Consider the following 20,976-nt stretch of genomic DNA (forward strand, 5'->3'; position numbering starts at 1 on the left):
TCCTCTTTTTACCCCAAGAAAAGTAATCTCCACAGAATTTTTGCTTGAAAAGCTCTCTTCCAACTTATTTCATCTACCAGGCATCTTGTCTATCATTCTTAAACCTAAGTCTCTATCAACAAAGGTTAATGTGAATCTTGGGGGAATATTAAGCTATGCTCCAGAAAGGCCAAAACTAAGGCAGCAAGAAGTGAGTAGGATTTACAGGCTAGCTCTGGTCAGTGAGCCTCACTAATCAACTTCCATAATTGACTCCTGTACCCACAAACACAGGCAGAAACACACACACGTGCACTGGCACTGGGGTTAACTGAAAGAGACCTTTCTTAGAAGGAAAGGTGACAGCTGTAAACAAATTTCTGGAAAAATAAAAATCTTAAAGTTGATACTTGAATAAATAAGACTCTGAATAGACTTAAGTGTTATCTTAAGATAAGACTTAGAGAAGGTTTCGTGGCCAAAGGCAACCATTTTGCAGTCTCAGTTCCAAGCAGTTAGTAAGTTAATACAGCAGTGAGTGGGATGGGTACAGAGGTTGGCAAAAGGGATCCAAGCAGATCTCAAAGTGGCACAAAAAGTATGTTCTACAAAAACTAACTATTAAGGTTCCGAAATGGGTGTACATGTATGTGTGTACACAAAGTCATTGAAAATAATCTTATTGCCAATAAAACAAAGATTTGAAAATTCAAAAGAAAAGCCTAATATTAACTAACCTAATTCAATAAAATATTCAAATGGAATTCATTCTAGATATAAAGATGATATTCAGTATATCTGTTAAAATAATTCATATTAATGAAAAAATTGAAATATTGGCATTAATTTATCAATAGAGGCAGAACAGAATTTGATGAAATTAACTTTCAAGTATAATACAAATTCTCAGTAAACTAGACATAGAAAAGGTGAATCTCAATTTCAGAATCAACAGTAAAATTAATTCTACATGTTTTAGAGGAATTTCCTTTATGTTAGATATGCAAGACATTGATAAAGGCTCTTTATCAATGCTATCATGCAACGTGGTGCTGGTGATCATATAAATGAAAGATACACAGGTAAATATGTATAAAGGAAAGGTAAGAAATTTTTTTTTGTTGTTGCATGTGATACGGACTCTCACATAAAATGCAACAGAATCAAGTAACAGAATTAATAAAGTCTAGCATATTTGCTGTGTAAAATATTAACTTTGAAAAAAATCAAAATTATTCCCCCTTATTGCTAACACAACTACTGAACTAGAATACATAATAAGGGGGGGGGAGAATGAGACAAAAAAACAATATTGTATCTCAGAATCAGATTAACAAATAATGCACAGGACCATTCATTACTTTTAGATTTGTTTCTTAAATACTCATGCATGTATATAAACATGATGTGCACAAAACAGATCCATGCATCTAGAAACATGGCATATGATTAATATGCCAATAAAAATCTATTAATAAGGAAGTGATGAACTTATACGTTTCATGCTTAGTCTCCTTGGTTTTGCCAGTCCATAGCATACCACACGATATCACCCTGCCAGCATTCACATCTCTGAGAGCTTTCTGTGAGAGCCAGACTTCACTCTGTCTGTCTGTAGGGTAATCCCGAAGTGGCCAAGAATCCAACTCTCCCTCAGTGAGAAATAACCACTAGGGTCGTGTTTCACACTAGCTCCCATGTTTCCACAATGGTATTAAGCTCCAGTTACACACCTTGGTAGCTTGCTGGAAAATTCATCTTTCATTGGCTTTCTTCCCTTCCTTTTCTTGCTTAACCAACGCCCTGATTTTTTCTGGGATAGTATCTCAGATCACTTGTACTATCTGGAATCCTTGCCTCAGTATTCTTGTCTGCTTTGGGAGGAACCAAAAGCACGGTAGTGTCCTATTTCTTTATTCAAAGATGAAATTCAGTTGGATTTATACCCAAATGTCAAAATTAAAATTTAATGTAGAAGAAATTCATGGAGGAGAATATCCCTGTAGCCCCGGGACAAGCAAAATATGATTATATAAAACATCAGAAAGTTCAACTTGACTACAACAAAATTAAAGATTACTATTTACAATGGACACAATAAACTAAGTTTGTGATGGTAACTGACCAGGAGAAAATATGTACAATGTCTAAAATTGAAAAGTGATTGATATCTAAATGTAAAAAGAATTTCTAAAAAATAAGAATGTTTAGTAGAAAAATGGCCAAACAGGGTGACTAGGCAGTTCAGAGAAAAGTAAAACCAAATAGCTAAAAAAAAAAAAGAGATTCTCTTCCACACTGCTTATCAGAGAAATAGAAATGAAAAACAGCGAGGTGTTGTCTCTATAATTGTGATCATAGTTCAAAAATTATAGATATTGATAATACTCTTTGAGAGGTTGCAGGAAACTGTGGCCCTCAAACATTATTCACTTGAGAAAACACAATTATAATCATTCTGGTAACTAATTGACAGGACCTATGAAACTAATTTTGTGTGACCTATGGCCCTTCCAACAAAATTCTGCATATATGGCAGTTTCTTACAAAACCAAACGTACTCTTACCATACGATCCAGCAATTACACTAGTTGGTACTTACTCAAAGGATTTGAAAACTGTTTCTACACAAAAACATGCACAGAGATGTCGATATCAGGCTTTACTCCTAATTGACAAAACTTGGAAGCAACCAAGATGTCCTTTAGTAGGCAAATGGTTAAACTGTGGAATATTAATGCTATAAAAGAAATTAGCTATAAAGCCATGAAAAGACATGGAGGAAACAATGCATACTACTAAGTGAAAGAAGCCAGTCTGAAAGGTTAATTACTGTATGATTCCAAGTATATAACGTTCTGGAAAAGGCAAAACCATAGAGAGAGTAAAAAGATCAGTGGTTGATATGAGATGGGGTAGACAGGGATGAATAGGCAGAGCAAAAAGGGTTTTTTTGTTTGTTTTTTTTAGGGCAGTGAAACTAATATGTAAGATACTATAATGGTAGATACAAGTTATCATAAATTTGCCCAAACCTATAGAATGTATAACATCAAGAGTGAACCCTTATGTAAATTATGGATTCTGGGTGATCATGATGTATCTATGTAGATTTATCAATTGTAACAAACGTACTACTCTGGTGGGGGACGTTGATAATGGGGGAGGTTAGGCATGTGTGGAGTGCGAGATACATGGGTTATCTCTGTACCTTCCCCTTAATTTTGATGTACACCTAAAACTGCTCTAAAAATAGTCTTTTAAAAAGTCTGCATAGGGACTTCCCTGGTGGCACAGTGGTTAAGAATCACCTGCCAGGGGCTTCCCTGGTGGCGCAGTGGTTGAGAGTCCTCCTGCCGATGCAGGGGACACGGGTTCGTACCACGGTCCGGGAAGATCCCACATGCCGCAGTGTGGCTAGGCCAATGAGCCATGGCCGCTGAGCCTGCGCGTCTGAAGCCTGTGCTCCGCAACGGGAGAGGCCACAACAGTGAGAGGGCCCGCGTACCACAAAAAAAAAAGAAAAAAAAAAGAATCACCTGCCAATGCAGGGGACACAGGTTTGGTCTGGGAAAATGCCACATGCCGTGGAGCAACTAAGCCCGTGCACCACAACTACTGAGCCTGTGCACCACAAGTACTGAATCCTGCACACCTAGAGTTCGTGTTCCGCGACAAGAGAAGCCACCGCAATGAGAAGCACGTGCACCAAAATGAAGAGTAGCCCCCGCTCTCCTCAACTAAAGCCCGTGCGCAGCAACGAAGCCCCAACGCGGCCAAAAATAAATAAATTTATTTTTTAAAAGTCTGCATATATGATCGAGAGAATATCTTGCTCAGTTATAAAAAAAAATCCTAATTTAAATAGCATCAAACTGCATATATTTGACCTAAAAATGGTGATTGCCCAGAATGTTCACCACTCTGAAGTTTTGATAATGGAGAGTATAGTAACACACACATCACTTGGGGAATAGTTCGGTAAAAGGTTGTAAATAACAGTATTGTTTAGTGGTTAGAAACAGCAAATTATATTCAACACCAGAGGTAGAACTTTAAAACACAGTGCTGAATGAACATGTAAAGAATGAGCTATAACACAATAAGTTATATAAATTAAAAACATACACAGCTCTGTACTCATCAAAGATACATAAATACATCCTTATCCAGGGGCAATATTAACCTGGTAAAGTGTTAACTGGCCTGTGAGGGAGGAAGAGAATGGGCATGGAGACTAGGAATAAAGGAAGAAAGTATTAAAAAATTGATGCCTAGTAAAATGGGAAATTTGTGGACATAGGCCATCAGGATAGTGTGCCAGGAACTGAAGACTCTCAGTAAGGCAAATCTCTGAATCTAGGGTCAAAATAAAAATAGAAAGGATATTTCCTACCTATTACTCTGTGGAGATTAATCTAGAAAATGTTTAAAGAGCTTAGTATATAGTGAATATTAAATAAGTGGTAACTATTATGATAAGTATTGTCATTATTAATATAGCTGGTGTGCTTTTTTACTCTTTAATGGGCATTTTCACCAATGCTGTTTTTCTCCACAAGTCCCTCTAAAATTAAGTACCACACAAAATAGTTAATATAAAGCTCTGATTTACTTTTAGATACATGATATGAAACTTACCTTATTTTAATATTATTCTGGCTTCCCTAGGACTGAGAGAGAGAGAGAAGTTGGAACAAATTTATGTTTTTTAATGAAATAGGAGTTAATCTTCATTAGTGGTTTTTTTTTGTTTGTTTGTTTTTAAAATATCTTCAGACACATTTGAAAGCTGGAAGGTAGACAATGTGGCACAATCGTATTGGATTTCACTCTGGAGTTTGAGTCTAGGTAATAAGATGAGGAATGAACAGCTTTGTAAATTCAATCCATAATCAAAGCTGATTTGCTGCAGGTTGATTTTCAGAAAAGCAAAACCTGCAGTCTTACCACAGACAGTCAAAAATAACATGATGAGGCAATTCTGTCTGATGGGATCCATGCTGGATGAAATCCCAGATAATACAATGCATTTGTATTATCCCAGATAACACAGTATATTTCCCAAAGCAGGGAGCTTGGCTCAGTGTGCAAAACAATTGCTGGATCGGTGGCTCTTGTTCAGAAGCAGCCCTGCCAGCTCTGATTTTCAGAGGCTGTCTGCTGAGGACAGAAAACAAACTCCTCCCAAATGTCAGGCAAGGCAGCAGCAACAGTGACCTCTTCTGCCACTCCCACTCTCACTTCCCATGTGCAAGCCTGTGTTTGCTTTTTCTAGGACAATTACTATCTATGTACACTTTACCCCTCCTCGTCCCGTAGGTTCTTCCATAGGCATTTCCCAGTGTTCAGTGATTACTTTGGATGTACCTCACACCTTTACTGAATAGAACACCAAGCACTGAACAGGGTGCATACTTATATTTTATAAAAGACTTCAATAAAATCAGTCATGAAGAAGGTGGAGTTGAAGAAAGGGAAATATTAAAGAAATGAAGAATAAAAAGGATTTAGCATCTTTGGAGTGGCAATTCTATGTTGTAACGCACACAGGATTTAATTTTAGAGACACAAATTGGAATCTTGCCTTTACTGCTTTCTTCCTAGTTGACCTTACATAATTAACTTAAAATCTCTACATCTCAGTTTACTCAGCTGTAAAATTGTGCCCAACGCTGCTAAAATAATAAAAGTAAATGACATTATCTATGCAAACTGAGTATCATAACACCTAGCACAAAAGAGAATCAAATATAATTATGAACTAAAATGAACAAATATCACTAATTATATGTAATATACTATTTTGTTTAGTAATAAATAGTAAAACAACTACAATATCATTACTACCTCTTGGTTACTGTAATTAAGCTACACTTTCTCCCAAGGCATAGTTAACAATTCTTCCCCCAATATATTATCTGGCTTTTTGGCCCAGTATTGGTCAAGGAGTATCTTTAAGTGGCTATGAATTCATTAAGATGCCATTAATATGGAATTTATTCTCAATTCCATGACCCACTGTTGGTCTGTTTGCCCTCAGTTTTCAATAATTCTAGGCAAATTAATCTAGGAAGAAAGAGATATTCTCTGGTACTCCACTGAGACAGTCCTGGTCGTGGCCTAGTCAAAGAAATAGTAAACAGCCTTTGATTCATTCTACAAATTACTAATGGATCTACCATGTTAGGCACACCTTGCGGCCCTTCCTAAATAACCTCACACTCATGTGGGTCAAGAGTATGGCAAATTAATGATTACAGGATAGCAAAATTAAAATATGTATAAAGAGCTAAAGAATCCTAAAGGGAATGGCAGGCTATCTGGGGAACATAGAGAACGTTTCATAACCTATGACATTCAGGATTAGAGAAGGTGGACATTTTTATAAAGATGACAAAAAGATGAAAAGAATTATGGTCAGAGAGGGAGATATGAGATCATTAGAGCAGCATGAATAAAGAATAAAACAGACACAAGCATTATGAAGTACTCTGGACTAAGTTCTCTTATTTTACAAGTCTCATCCCCCATCAAGTACCCATTAATTACATCCACTTCCCTCACTGAATTTATATATTACTGTAAGAGATTTGAGTTGCAGTTTATAAGTTGGCATAGTAATACATTTTGTGGACATTTATGTAAATAAGTATTGATTTTCATTTTCATATTTCTTATCTCCATAGTCAATAGTTTGACATCTCAGAATTTTTCTACTTCTGGACAACTCAGTAGTCCTTTAATATTGTACTTAGACTGAGTAGTAGACTAAAGTATCCCTGCATATATGAAATAATGAGTAGTGCGGAGTGTGATTAAGTGTTAGGAGTTGTGGAAGGAAATGTAAACAGAAACCTTAAAAAGGAGGTCGGGTTAAAAAATGAATGGCATAATAAAGCATTAAAGAAATAAGGCAAATGGAAAATGTTTTTAGGGCCATGAAATACATAAAGAATGGCTTTGGATATAAGGTAGATGGATTGATAACATGGAAGAATGACTAGAGTATAAAAGAGCACTTGAGAGATAAATATAAGAATCTAAGAAATATTTCATGATTGCTGAACTACTTCAATATCTATAAGGATAAAAAAATCATTAGATCCAGACTAATGTGAGACTCCAAATTTTCACTATCGTTTGAGCAAATTTCAACTCTATCTACTTTGGGAATAAATGTTGCTATATATACGTGTTTAAATTTTCTTTCCTCAGGTAAAACTAGATTCCTGCTGAAAGATTTAGTCAATAATAATAAAACACACAGACAACAGATTTAACTGGGCTAGTGAAGCCCATAATTAAAATGCAAAAACCTAGTTACCCTGAAGTTGCAGGAGATGGATCCATACATTATAAATGATGACCATCAGGTAGAATGTGTATCATTAATCGATAACTAAACCTTTATGAAAAAAAAGTTTAGGTTGCTAAACGCACTCAGTATATGTTTTTTAACACCCTTATAGTTATAATTCTAACACATCACAAGTTTTAAAATATTTACTAATTTGATCAATGCTATGGTCTGAATGTTTTTGTCCCCTCAGATTCTTATGTTGAAATCCTAACCCCAGGTGATAGTATTAGAAGGTAGGGCCTTGGGAAGGTGATTAGCTCATGAGGCTGGAGCCCTCATGAATCAGATTACTGCTCTTATAAAAAAGATCCCACAGAGCTCTATAGTTCCTTCCACCATGTATGGATTCAAGAAGTATGCAACCTAGAGAAGGACCCTCGTTCAATCACACTGGCACCCTGGTCTCTGACTTCCGGACTCCAGAATTGTGATAAATAAATTTCCATTGTTTATAAGCCACCCCTCTGTGGTATTTCATTATAGCAGCCTGAACAGACTAAGACAAATGCTTTCTATACTTACCAATCTGCTAGGAATCAAAATTAGTTTACATTCATTCATTTATTCAACATGTATTTGTTGGCTACTTACTATTTATCTTACATCATTGTTGGTCCCAGCAATACAGCAGTGAACACAAAAGATAAATGTCCCTATCTTCATGGACCTTATGTTTTAAATGGGAATTATGTATCTAGTATACATGAAAATGAAGTAGCATTTAAGTGTATTTTAAAAGGATGCCTACATGTTAAGAGTTTAGATTTTTTTTAAGTACTATGATATTCAAACTTTACATTTCAAGTGAATAGATGAAGTCTGCTCCAAAGTGGAAAAGGAGGTATTTTCAAGTGTTTCTAGGACCACTGAGCTTTTGAGATGGAGTCAAAGGCCTTTGTAAGCGTATTATCTCCACACCATCTATAAATCCATGAGCTCTGAGCACCTCTTCTTCAGCCTTTATATTTAATATATTGGTTTAGCTATTACAACAGAAAGCTTACTGCTTCAGTGTGACTTTGAGTACAAGTCTAGTCTGTAACAGGCTTCTAAAACTACATTATTATTGAATAATTGTCTAATTTCAGCTGAAATAGAGTTAATAATGAAATACAAGGTTTTAACTCTACCTTCAAATACATCGCCTACAGCTAATTCCAAAGAGACTGTATAAAAGACATTCCGGATTACAAAGACTGACTGGTATTTTTCACATAGGTGATACTGCCTAGTATCATTATTCAGGTACAAAATGAAGTTTAAGTAGGAGAGTGGAGAGTTAATTCAAAGTTGTCACTTTGGTCTTGTATCATTAGTATTTACACAGATTTTTAAGAGTTTGCCTATTCTTTGACCTCCTAATTTTACACTTTTTACCAATTGATTTGAAAGTAATCTTTGGCATATGTGACATCAAAAAGTATAATTTTTGTATATCTATATTTACATATAGCTATTTATATCCATTTTCGGATAAAAATAACCACTTTCTCAAACAGTACATTTTTACAGTATGTCCTATTCCTCACAAACAGTGGTCTAGTCCAATTTTGATACTAAATGATTTATGAAGCATTTGTTTCAAGTTACAAGCTCTCTTTATAAGAAGTGTTGGAATTATACTGTAAACAGACTTAAATGAGACTAAGGTGTTAATTTCTGAATGAAAGTTAGGCCTGAAAAATTTTCCTATTAGATTAGAGCAAATGGAATGAATTAAGTTCAATGAAAGGTAGTCAAATTTCTATCCAGCTTGAAGTTAACTCACATTATAAAAGAGAAGTTAATAAAAACCACATTTATGTAGTCATTTGTTGAAGAAATGTAATAGTAAGATGTTGCATAAATTTCAGAGTAAGAAAATATAACAACTCTCAAGGGACAGACAGATATTACAGGACTGGCAGCATTTGGGATTTCTCAGAAAGTATGGCACTCAGACAGTATGACCTAATGGAATAAAATAATTCTTCTGATCTCCTGAGAAAGATAATTATGACAAAATACTGCAACTGACAAGTATTGGAGGTGTAGCCAATTTTTAAAACATGTTTATGCTTTTCTTAACAGAATTTTCTTGCTTCTTTAATAAGAATGTCTATGTATTTAAGCATGATTTGTCATTAAGAGGATACAAATAGATTAAACTAAAAGACCCAGCTCATTGCTGGTAGGAATGCAAAATGGTATAGTTACTTTGGAAGACAGTTTGGTGGTTTCTTTCTGGTGGTTTTTTTTTTTTTTTTTTGATCAAAACTAAACATACTTTCACTATATGATCCAGCAATCATGTTCCTTGGTATTTACCCAAAGGAACTGAAAACACGTCCACACAATTCCTCTGTATGTTATGACAGTAGATACATGTCATTATAAATTTCTGTAAACCCATAGGATATAAAACGCCAACAGTAAACGGTAATGTAAACTATGGACTTTGGAGGATAATGATGTGTCACTGTATGTTCATCAGTTGTGCTAGATGATGCTGGGGGATGTTGATAATGGGGGAGGCTATGCATTTGTCAGGAGGAGGGATATATGGGAAATCTCTGTAACTTCTACTCAATATTGCTGTGAACCTAAAACTGTTCTAAAAAACAAAGTCATTAAAAAAAACTAATAGCAAGAAAATAGATCAGAATATAGCAATGAAAAGCACACCAATAATCCCTATTGTTCAGGCTCTCTTCTATATGAAACAAACAGCAAGTGAAGAAACCTCATATCTTTTTTGATCCATCTGTAAAGGCAAATTTTTAAGAATGTAAGTAATTAGCAAATAAAGAGAGACATCTACAAAATCAGGGATACAATTATTTTCAGTATCCGTGTGAGTGATAAGAATTCTAAAGTTTAAGAAAGGTAATGAAAATAATTGCTCAACCAGAAAAAAAAATTGTTTACAGAAATCTAGCTTGCACTCATTTCAGTGTTAAACTAAGCACATTAATAGAGAAAAATGGTGTTTGTGTACAGTCGTATATCTTCATTTGGATGTAAGAGTCTCTTTTCACATCCTACCAATCCTTAAGCAGTGGTGGACATGGTTGGTAGATGGGAAGGGAGGAGAGTATAGACTCTTATAAAAGAGCTTTAGTGTACTATAAACTCAATTGTCTAGATTAAAAAACTGAGCTCTAGGCCAGCTCTGCTGTATTCTGGTTGTGTGACTTGGGACAAGTCATTTCCCAATTGTGATCTGGAAAGAAATTTGAGCTTCAGGACACAGCCATTGCTGTTTTGATCTATGGTAAACCAGGTTCAAGGTCAGGGAGACAGTCTCTACTTATTCCCCCACTCCAACACCCAGCAGAGATAATGGAGAAGTGCCTAAATGACAGGAAAGCAGAGTTCCTTCAGCGATCTCTAGCAGCAAATTGAATCAGCAACATTCTGACCAAAAACTGCTTGACTGAAGTGGATTTCCAGAGGAAACATCAGGTCACAGACAGGTCACCCCAAAATGCCTAGCAATCACTTGACAACACATTAATAAGGGGACCAAGGCCTTGCAGTTATACAGGTGAGGGCTGTAATGCAGGGTTTCCATTTCAGTTATTTTTACCTCTAGGTTAGACAGGTCTAGTGATATTTTTTATACATGCATTTTATTCCTAATCTTTATTTTAAACCCTGGAAAAGTAATCACATTTCCAATTACACATGTACTCAGCACTTTTAAGCATTTTTTCAAGGTCACACAGATTGGAAGGGGTAGCTTCATGATTTGATCCTGTTGGATTCAGAAATCAAGGATAGAACCCTCGAGGGTTGAAACTGATTCAACTGATTTTATATATATATATATATGCAGCAGTTTGGAAATGCTTATTTTCTCAGATATTATGCTTTCTACTATCAATGAAAAAAATTCCATAAATTGGTTTATAGTCACAGTCCTGATTCAGCCAATGTAATTGCCACTTCAATTCTTCACAGTGATTAATTCACAAGGGAAAGAATCATCATCTCACTTGCCAACTTCAAGTAATTTATTCTGAATGCCTTTATTATTTATCATTTAATATGGATTTATCTATTGGGTTGTTTTTGTTTTTGTTTGTTTGGCTTAAACAACAGAATGTATTTCCTCATAGTTCTGGAGGCTGGAAGTTCAAGATCAAGGTGTCCATAAGTTTGGTATCTTCTGAGTCCACTCTCCGTGGCTTGCAGATTGCCACCTTCTCCCCTGTCTTCACTGGTCTTTCCTCTGTGTACAGCATCCCCAGTGTTTCTTCCGGATTTATCTATTGTTGCACAGCAGTTGTATTTTACAAATTGGCTCAAAAAAAAAAAAAATGAACTCCTAAAAGTAAAAATATAGCTTTTCTTTATGGACATTGTATATGGGCCATCCTCTGCCCTATTAAACTTCGCTTTTTTCCTAAGAGATTTGTCATAGGAAAAAAATAATAAAGATGTTTGCTAACTTTTTCGCCCAGTATTAAATGTGATTACCCTTTCTAGGTATCAAAGTAATAATTCCACAACATTTTAGAGGAAGAGGTACCATGAATACACAATAAAATGGTTAGATATCCAGAGATCATTTAATTTTCCCTTTCACCAAGAATTAGGCCATCTGACATTGGAGCCAATGTATAACAATGATGCTCTAAACTAAGGAAGAGAGGGAAAGCAATTGTTTGCAGGGTCCGCAGATTCAGAAGAATTGTGGTGGGTGACATAGAGGGTACTTTATATTACTGAACAAAATAATTCCATAGAGTATCCCTTCTGCTATGCTGTGGTGCACGAGTTCTAAAAAGGAAGAAAAATCACTGTGGGGCATTGACAGTACTAAGCTATTCAGTGTATTTCTTTTAAGCAGGATTTTACTCTGTGCCTGTCAGTTGTACATAATACAATTACCTAACATTTATTGAGCATTCACAGCTAAATTTATTTTAGAGATAAAGTAGCACAGGATAAACAGGACCCAGCAACATGATTGGGTAAAACAGTAAGCTGCAGAGCTCAGATTCAAACCAGTCTGATACAAATTCAGATCACTCTGATGCATGATGATCAATATTGCCTCTTTATCTGTGTCTCTCTTTGTGCTGTCCTCACAAGTATTGTTATTCCCTCACTGAAATACTTACTTATAAAATGTATCCTTTCTTTCAATAACCACTTACTGTTGGAAAACTGATTCTTTTCTGTTTGAAAGCAATTCCTGTTTCTGCATTAAAAAGACACTTTACGGCAAGTTACCTCACTACTCTGCAGTTTTACAAGTATAATTCAGAGAAACCGCCTCCTTATATTTTCTGAATGAATCAAAGCATCAAGAAAGATTAAAATAATCACCACATGTGCATGCTTGCTGAACCTCCAAGAGCCTCACAGCATTAGTTTTCTGTCAACAAAATGTATCCTCAAGCATTACATTTCACTTTTTACAGACAGGGTAAGTAAAGAGTCCTAAGATGTCTGTGTCGGTGCCAGAAAAACCATCTTCTACCCTATCTTAAATTAAGAATTGTATTTGTCACTAAATCTATCTTTAAAAATGAACATATGGGGCTTCCCTGGTGGCGCAGTGGTTGGGAGTCCGCCTGCCGATGCAGGGGACGTGGGTTCGTGTCCCGGTCCGGGAGGATCCCACATGCCGCGGCAGCGGCTGGGCCCGTGAGCCATGGCCGCTGAGCCTGCGCGTCCGGAGCCTGTGCTCCGCAACGGGAGAGGCCACAGCAGTGAGAGGCCCGCGTATCGCAAAAAAAAAAAAAAAAAAAAAATGAACATATGAACTATTAAACCAAATCACTGCTGACATTTAGCAGAAATGAATGAAAATTCTCTGTAGTATGTGAGCATAACTATACCCTTAATAAATATATAAAATAAACAACATAGCAATGATTTATCCATCTTTCTGGGATGGATCAGTGTTCAAAGAAATGGGAATTACTAACTCCTTCTAGTCTTTTACAGGTAGCAAGTGACTTAGGTCTATGTTTGCTTGTTTGTATGTTTCTTTTTCTTAATTTCAAAGATTTCAGCTATAATAATATTATAATTCAGCTGTAATATTCTTTATATTCCAGAGAAGGAATCCCACAAACTACTGCCTTGTAATGTATCAAATTATACTAATATACTCCTCTTTATTTCCCTCGTTGATCATATAAACATAAGACTAAACAACCTTCTCATTATTCCCTTCTATTTTGGGATTCATTTAAAATATACATGTTTTATATTTCATATATCAGGATTTAAAACTAGAGAAGATAAAATCAAGTTCTGGGATTGACCATTATTCTCAATTCCAGATTATGACTTAAAAAATAGAAATTTAAGAAATGAGATTAAGTATAATAAACAAGGGCCATGAATTGTATCCGATAAGTAAGGGTAGTTAACTACTCATTGACATATATCAAGCCAGGGGATGGGAAGACTGGGTGAAATATAATATTTCTATCAAAGTGAGCTATATTAAAGGCCAAGTATAATTGGAACTATAACTTCATCAAGATTTTTTAGTTATTATATATACTCTCAAAAATCACACTGAAGCAGATAGAAATGACTTACTGTTAGGACCTTGATTTAATATCTCAATGGGAAGACTGATTTTCGCATTCATAAATGCACTGCTAATTATAGAAACTGAATAATAAAGGGCATCAGGGCACTTTGAGCTGGTTCTACAAAGAGGTTGTTTTCGCGATATTTGTAAAAAGGCATCTATATTTCCTCATACTAATAGAAGAACTCAAGTATCAGAAAAGGTTCCAACATTCCACAGTAGCTAGAATCCACAGTTAAATGTTTTAAAGATGACATGATGATCTTAGACCCTAAAGAGACATAAATAAAATACAAATAAAAAACACTAAAACGTAACTGTCAATAGTTTTCCATTATAATTAGTAAAATAGATCTCATGCAAAATTTTCTATCCTTGTTTTTCCCTCTGGTAACAACCTCCCCACCACCAACAAAACAAAGCAATAAAATACTCAGATTTGTTATTGGAACTTGAGCCACTATCATACTAGCTTCACTCAGATGAATAAACAATTATAACCACTTTAAGTAAGCTTGATATCACATTATCATGTAAGGATAAATCTAATTTAACTGTAAATTTGTTGATTTTTTAAATTCAAGGTGACTATAGTTACATATATGCCTTCTATCTATAACGCAGCTGAAATAAAATTCTGAGAGCACAAAAAGGAACAAATCAACAGTGAAGAGAAAAAAATAGTTTTCTGTTATCAGAATAGAAATTCAACAAACTGAGATAAAAAACGCATGGAGCAAGCTGGTGGATCAAGTCTGAGAAAAAACTAAACTCAGAGATTAATAGGAAGGTCCAGTGAATATGGGCCTCAGGCCCCTCCTGAGGGTTTTGCTGAGTTAAAATGGACACTTGCTACAGAGAGTGAAAGTGAAATCCTCATGTTAGTTCAAAGTCTGATACTTAGTATTGAAGGTAAGATATCTGTGTCAGGGTCCCTCAAATTTCATGTCACCACAAAACAAACAGAGGGTTCTGCATTTTTATAGGTCTTCACTTGTGGGTTTAATAGTGCCTTTTGGGATCAACAAGAGGCGGCAGTGGAGAGACATATTGACTCAACATTGTGAAATTTACTAAGGATGGCCATTTAAAAAAGATATAAAAAGCTTCAAAAAAAGGTCTGTAAACTATTTCAGATGAGTCAAATCCATTCCCTATGCTGGAGTTTTATATGGCCTAACAGCTAAGAACTTTTTAAAAAATTATTGAAAATGAAAAAATATCCAAGAAACTTAAATATTACATGAAACTCAAATTAATTCTCTATTCATAGTTTTATTGGAACACAGTCACACCAACTGTTTATTTAGCATCAGCGGCCATGTTAGCACTACAACAACAGAGAGATCCTATAGCCTGCAAAACCTAAAATATTTACTTACAGAAAACATTTGCTCATGGCTGTCCTACAATAAACAAACAAGGCATAATTGGAAAAAAATGTTTTGTTTTAGCAGCAATATCAGATGCTAAAAGAAAATAGAGAATTGCCTTAAAACTTTTGAGAAATAAGATAATTCTTAAACTAGAATTCTATAGCTGGAGAAATAACTCAAATATAGGGGACTCTTAAGTTCTGGAGTATTCCAAATAATTCATTTTTCCCCTCTCCCTGCAGAACACAGGAGATTTTTCGCCAATATTTTCTGTGAGCTCCTGGAGGTAAGTCTCACAATATTGTTGGGGTCCCCCTATGTTGGGATATCCTTAGAGAGTTTTTAACTCTCAGAGTTGTTCAGACTCAGCCTCCAGCAATTTGTCAATTACAGTTCAAGTTTTCCTACCCTGGCACTGTTTTCTTTATGGTTTCTGCTCTTGGGTCTGCTCTGGTAAGCCATCACACTCTCTCTAGTCTTGGAGACAGTGGTTTGCCTGGTGTTCTCCCCTTTCTTAAGGATCCAAGAAGAGCTGTTGGTTTTTCAGTCTGTTTATCTCATACACGTTTTTAGAGGGATGGGGGTCTTCCATGCTCCTTACATGTAGAATGGGAAAGGCTATTCCATTGATTGTCCAATCTTAATGCCAGTACCATGATGGCTCTCACAGCTTTCATGGTTTTGAGGCTATGATTTTAAGGCTACCACAGAGTTAAAAATATGGATGGGGATAGGGCAAGTTAAAATACTGCAAAGCCAACTATTCTTATCAGGATTCAGCTGGATTTTTGTTGTTGCTATTTGTTTTGGTTTGATTTAGGTTTTTTGAATAAACTTTCCTCAGATTGTTTTAAGCCTTTGGTTAATTTCAGAATTCTGGAAAACCTGGTTCTGATGGTTTTGATTTTCTAAAACAATGCTTTCTTAGAAGATTTTTGGAGGTCCCTAGTGCACCATTTCAGAAGTGCTTCTTCATTGATAGATATTTAGACTATAAATACTTCTGTCTCTATCCCTCCTACTGAGAGTGAATCAATATTTATTTTTTTAGTGGAAATTTCTTAAGATTGTTATTCAGACATGTTTACAGATCTCACCACTTTTTAATAGCATTTATTCCTAAAACATTTTTCTACTTCCCAGTAGTAAAAATTAACATTTTTTCTTTAACATAGAAAAACACCCTAATAAAGTCATTCTAAAATTAAAAGAACCAATTCTTCATCACCAGCTGTCTCATTTTTTTTTTACTTCTAACATAAGGTAGCAAATAATCTTCACCTTGAATAACATGTATTTATTTGGCTCCTACTAAGTACAAACTACAAAATAAATTATAAGATATGGTACTAGTACTCAAGATGTTAATTCATTTAGAATTACATGATTTGTCTACTAAACATAGGAGCTAACTTAAAAATAATAAATGAAATATAAACATTAAAATTTAAAATAACGGGTATTAGCAAAGACTGAAATAGAGTATATAAATGGGAGATGAGGTATAGTTCCCAATGTCACTTCAAAAGTTACCATTTATTGAAAAAAACCTTTTCTTCTCCTATACAAAGTGATGCCACCTTTTCATGAATATGGTAACTGCCAAATGTAGAGCCATTTATGTGCTCTATTCTATCCACGGTCTTCTGCTAACAACATACTGTCTTAATTACTAGACTTCTAACAGTTATCAAAACATAAGGTATAAGAATTCTGTGTTTGTTCCTCTTTTAAAAGATAAAAAAGGCCCAAAATATCCAAGGTTATTTTCATATAAATTATCAATCCCTCCCATGCATTTGTGCACACACATATGAACACATATACACAGCTGCTGGTATTTTAATCAGATTGTTTGAATCTACTGTAGATCAACTGGATTTATCTGGATAAATTAGACGTCCATATGGGAAAAATGAATCACGACCCCCTACTTTCCACCATATACAATGATGCGTCCCGGATGATTATTGATTTAAATGAAGAAAAACTATAAAGTATTTAAAGATTTTTAAAAAGGGGGAATAACTATGACTCTGGTGTCAAAGATTTTGTTAAACAAGATGCAACAAGTTTTACTCTAAAGATTTTTAAAAATCTAATACATTTGACTACATTAAAATTAATATACCATTAAGACCGAAAAGAAAAAGCCATAGAATGGAATATATTTTTGTAGTCGATATATCTGACCAGGGACTCATTCCCCGAATGCATAATAAAATCCTACAAATAAAAAAACAAAGAAAACTTTCAATGGGCAAAAGCTCCAAGAGGTATTCAACAAAAGAAGGTATACAAATGAAATGTATAGAAAGGTTCTCAATACCTTTACTCATCAGGAAAATGAAAAATAAAACCAAAGCAGAATGATTAATATATAAAAGACATATGTCCCTAGGTCTGAATTTTCATTGCACCACTATTTGCAGTAGCCAGGACATGGAGGCGGCCTAAATGTCCATCAACAGAGGAAGGGATGGATAACATGTGATACAAATATACAATGGAGTATTACTCAACCATAGAAAGGAACAGAATGATGACATTTGTAGCAACATGGATGGACCTAGAGATTGTCATGCTGAGTGAAGTAAGTCAGACACAGAAGCACATGTATGTGGAATCTAAAAAAATAAGATACAAATGAACTTATTTGCAAAACAGAAGTCACAGATGTATAAAATAAACTTACGGTTACCAAGGGAGAAAGGAGGCGAGGGATAAATTGGGAGATTAGGACTGACATATACACACTGCTATGTATAAGACAGAAAACTAATAAGAACCTGCTATATAGTACAGGAAACTCTACTGAACACTCTGTAATGGCCTATATGGGAAAAGAATCTAAAATAAAAAGAGTGGATATATGTATACGTATGGCTGATTCACTTTGCTGTACACCTGAAACTAGCACAACATTGTAAATCAACTATACTCCAATAAATATTTTTTAAAAACTCAGAAGATTTTGCTGTATGAAACAAACTAGATTTAAAAGGTTATATATTATATGTTTTATATTTAGATGACATTTTTGGAAAAAGCCAAACTATGAGAATAAAAACATATCAGTGATAGCTAGGGCTAGAGTTGGTGTATCTTTTTTTTTCTTTTGCTTTTTTTGAGATGCAATTAACATACAGCATTGTATAAGTTTAAGGTGTACAGTATAATGATTTGACTTACTTATATTGTGAAATGATTACCACAATAAATTTGGTAAACATCCATGATCTCATACAGATACAAAATTAAAGAAAAACAAAAGACACATGAAAAAAGAAAACCCAAATTTCCTGGCTTATGAGTTATATACTCTTGACCTATCCATATACTACCAAAGAATATAAACAGATGGGTTTTCATCTGTGTTCATAGTTAAGTACCACAGTGCCCTGTTAAATTTGAATAATAATTACGTTTACTAGTTTTCTCTGTTTCTTATAAGGTGTAATTTTTCCCCCTGTTTCATCTGAGATCTGACCCATTACTATCAGTCTAATCCAGTTTTAATGTGGAAGCATGTCTTAGATGTTAAGTATTTGCCATGATCCATGATTCTCATTGCTTGAGTAGCTATTGAACATAGTCAACTAGTGGCCATGGACTTTGGGGTAAATACTTATTCTTCAGAATAGATTATCTAACTAAGTGTGGGGTAAAAAACAGCACATATAATAAGAATCAAAACTAACATTTATTAACTAGTTATTATGTTATTGGCTCTATGCTAAAAAATCTCCTTTTAATCCTAATGACAATATTATGAGCCTACTTCCTCTTTTAAAGACAAGGAAACTAATGAATTAGGAGACGGTGGAGTGAATTGGTTAAGAGCATGAATTCTGGGCTAAACTTCTTGGATTCAAAACATGGCTCTGATATTTTCTCACACTGTGATTTTGGTAAATTAATTAATGAAACTAGTGAGAGAAACATCCATATTTCAACTACTGTTTTGTTAATATTTTTATTATGATAAAAATATGAAAAGTTAACAATTGGTCATTTGAGTGGTATTTATGAAAGTCTGGATATTATTCTATACAAATGCCTGAATTTTATATTAAAACATTTAATTACCTTTTCCATTATTCTAAAAAAATTTCAAATTGAAGAATATTTATTTTTGTTTGATTTTATGTATTTTTGCTGAAATAAACTCTATAGATGAATTAAAATTTACCCATCCTCTTAATGTTGTACACAGCTAATTTTAGCAAGGCTTGAAATAGAATTTGTGTCCTAAGACTCCTCAAATGCTCTTTCCACTAGACCCTGTAATTAATTGTTCATTTGATTTAACAGATATTTGATCTACAATAACCAACATCATATTTATCTTGCTGAAAAGTTAAAACTCTAAAATTCTCTAGTAATTTATTATTTCATTTCTAAAATATCCTTGAGCAACAGACACAAATCCAAGGACCAAAACCAAGAAACTTAATTCTGAAACCAGAAGTAAAGGCTTCTTAAGGACTATCAAGATGTGGGGGAGAGAATTCCATATATTGTTTTGGTAATGTTAACTTTTTAATAGATTACATGCCTATAAAATAGAGACTCTTTAAATATAGTCACAGTGCAATATCAAAATCAAAATCAAAATCAAGGTAAGATCTAGGAAGCAAGATGATCATTGATCATCACATTCAGTTAATTGGGTTACTTTTTAATTTTAGGAAATACTTACATATTGCCCAACTCTTTCCTGGTAAGTTTTATCTTCACTTCTACCTTCTAACATCAATGCTATGGGAAATTTACTCAAATTTTATAAGTGAGAACAATGCAAGCAAAGAGCTGCGTATTTTAAATAAATTTTGTCAGTATACGGATCTGGGACTGAAATCCATTCTTCTATCATTGAATCACTATAATTGGATACTGAATTGTGTTACACAATGAGGGAGTTAAGATGTTGCTAGGGATACTTGGATCATGTCAATGTATACTTTAGTTAAAAATATTTAAAAAATAAGATTACATCTTTAAAAATCACAATAAACCTTATTTGATTGCTGGCTAAATAATAACTAAAATAATTAGATAGTAAAGTGTGTTAATATAGATAAGAGATTTTGACAGAAAATATTAACCTCTAGCACATTATACTAGAGAACTTTGAGTCACACAATTAGTGTGAAAGGATAAATACTTGTAACAGAAGATCAGCTGGTGCATTTTGCAGTTATTTTTTCCTTGAAAAGATTATGTAGACTTACTCGAGTCAACTGTTCACAGTATGCTCAATGTAGCTCATATATTGTGGCCGAATCATAAGAGGAACTGGATAACATTTTTCTGAGACTGGTTATTAATAAAGAAAATAGAAAGCATTGGCAAATCTGATAGCTTTACAAATAGTGTAATATACAATAAAAACAGTATGTTGAGGGTTAAAATTAGTGCACAAAAGTGATTTAAAATAAAAAAGTGATTTAAAATAGAAAATGTGGGTTACTATACCTAGCAATTACAGCCTAGAGAGTAAATACTCATTTAGTGAGAAAAAACTTGTAACTAGAATTATTCAAGGACATCACGAAGATAGTAAGCAGAACATTTTACAAAAGAGAACTCCATACAATGCTAACATAAAAAATGGGAAAGCAGCATATCTTGTTGCGCGTGAGAAATCATCATGTTTTATTCCCATAAATTCCAATAATGATAAACCATGAATTGCTCCATATAGGCATGGGTCA

This window comes from Phocoena phocoena, chromosome 16, assembly GCF_963924675.1.
Source record: "Phocoena phocoena chromosome 16, mPhoPho1.1, whole genome shotgun sequence".
NCBI classification, from domain to species: domain Eukaryota; kingdom Metazoa; phylum Chordata; class Mammalia; order Artiodactyla; family Phocoenidae; genus Phocoena; species Phocoena phocoena.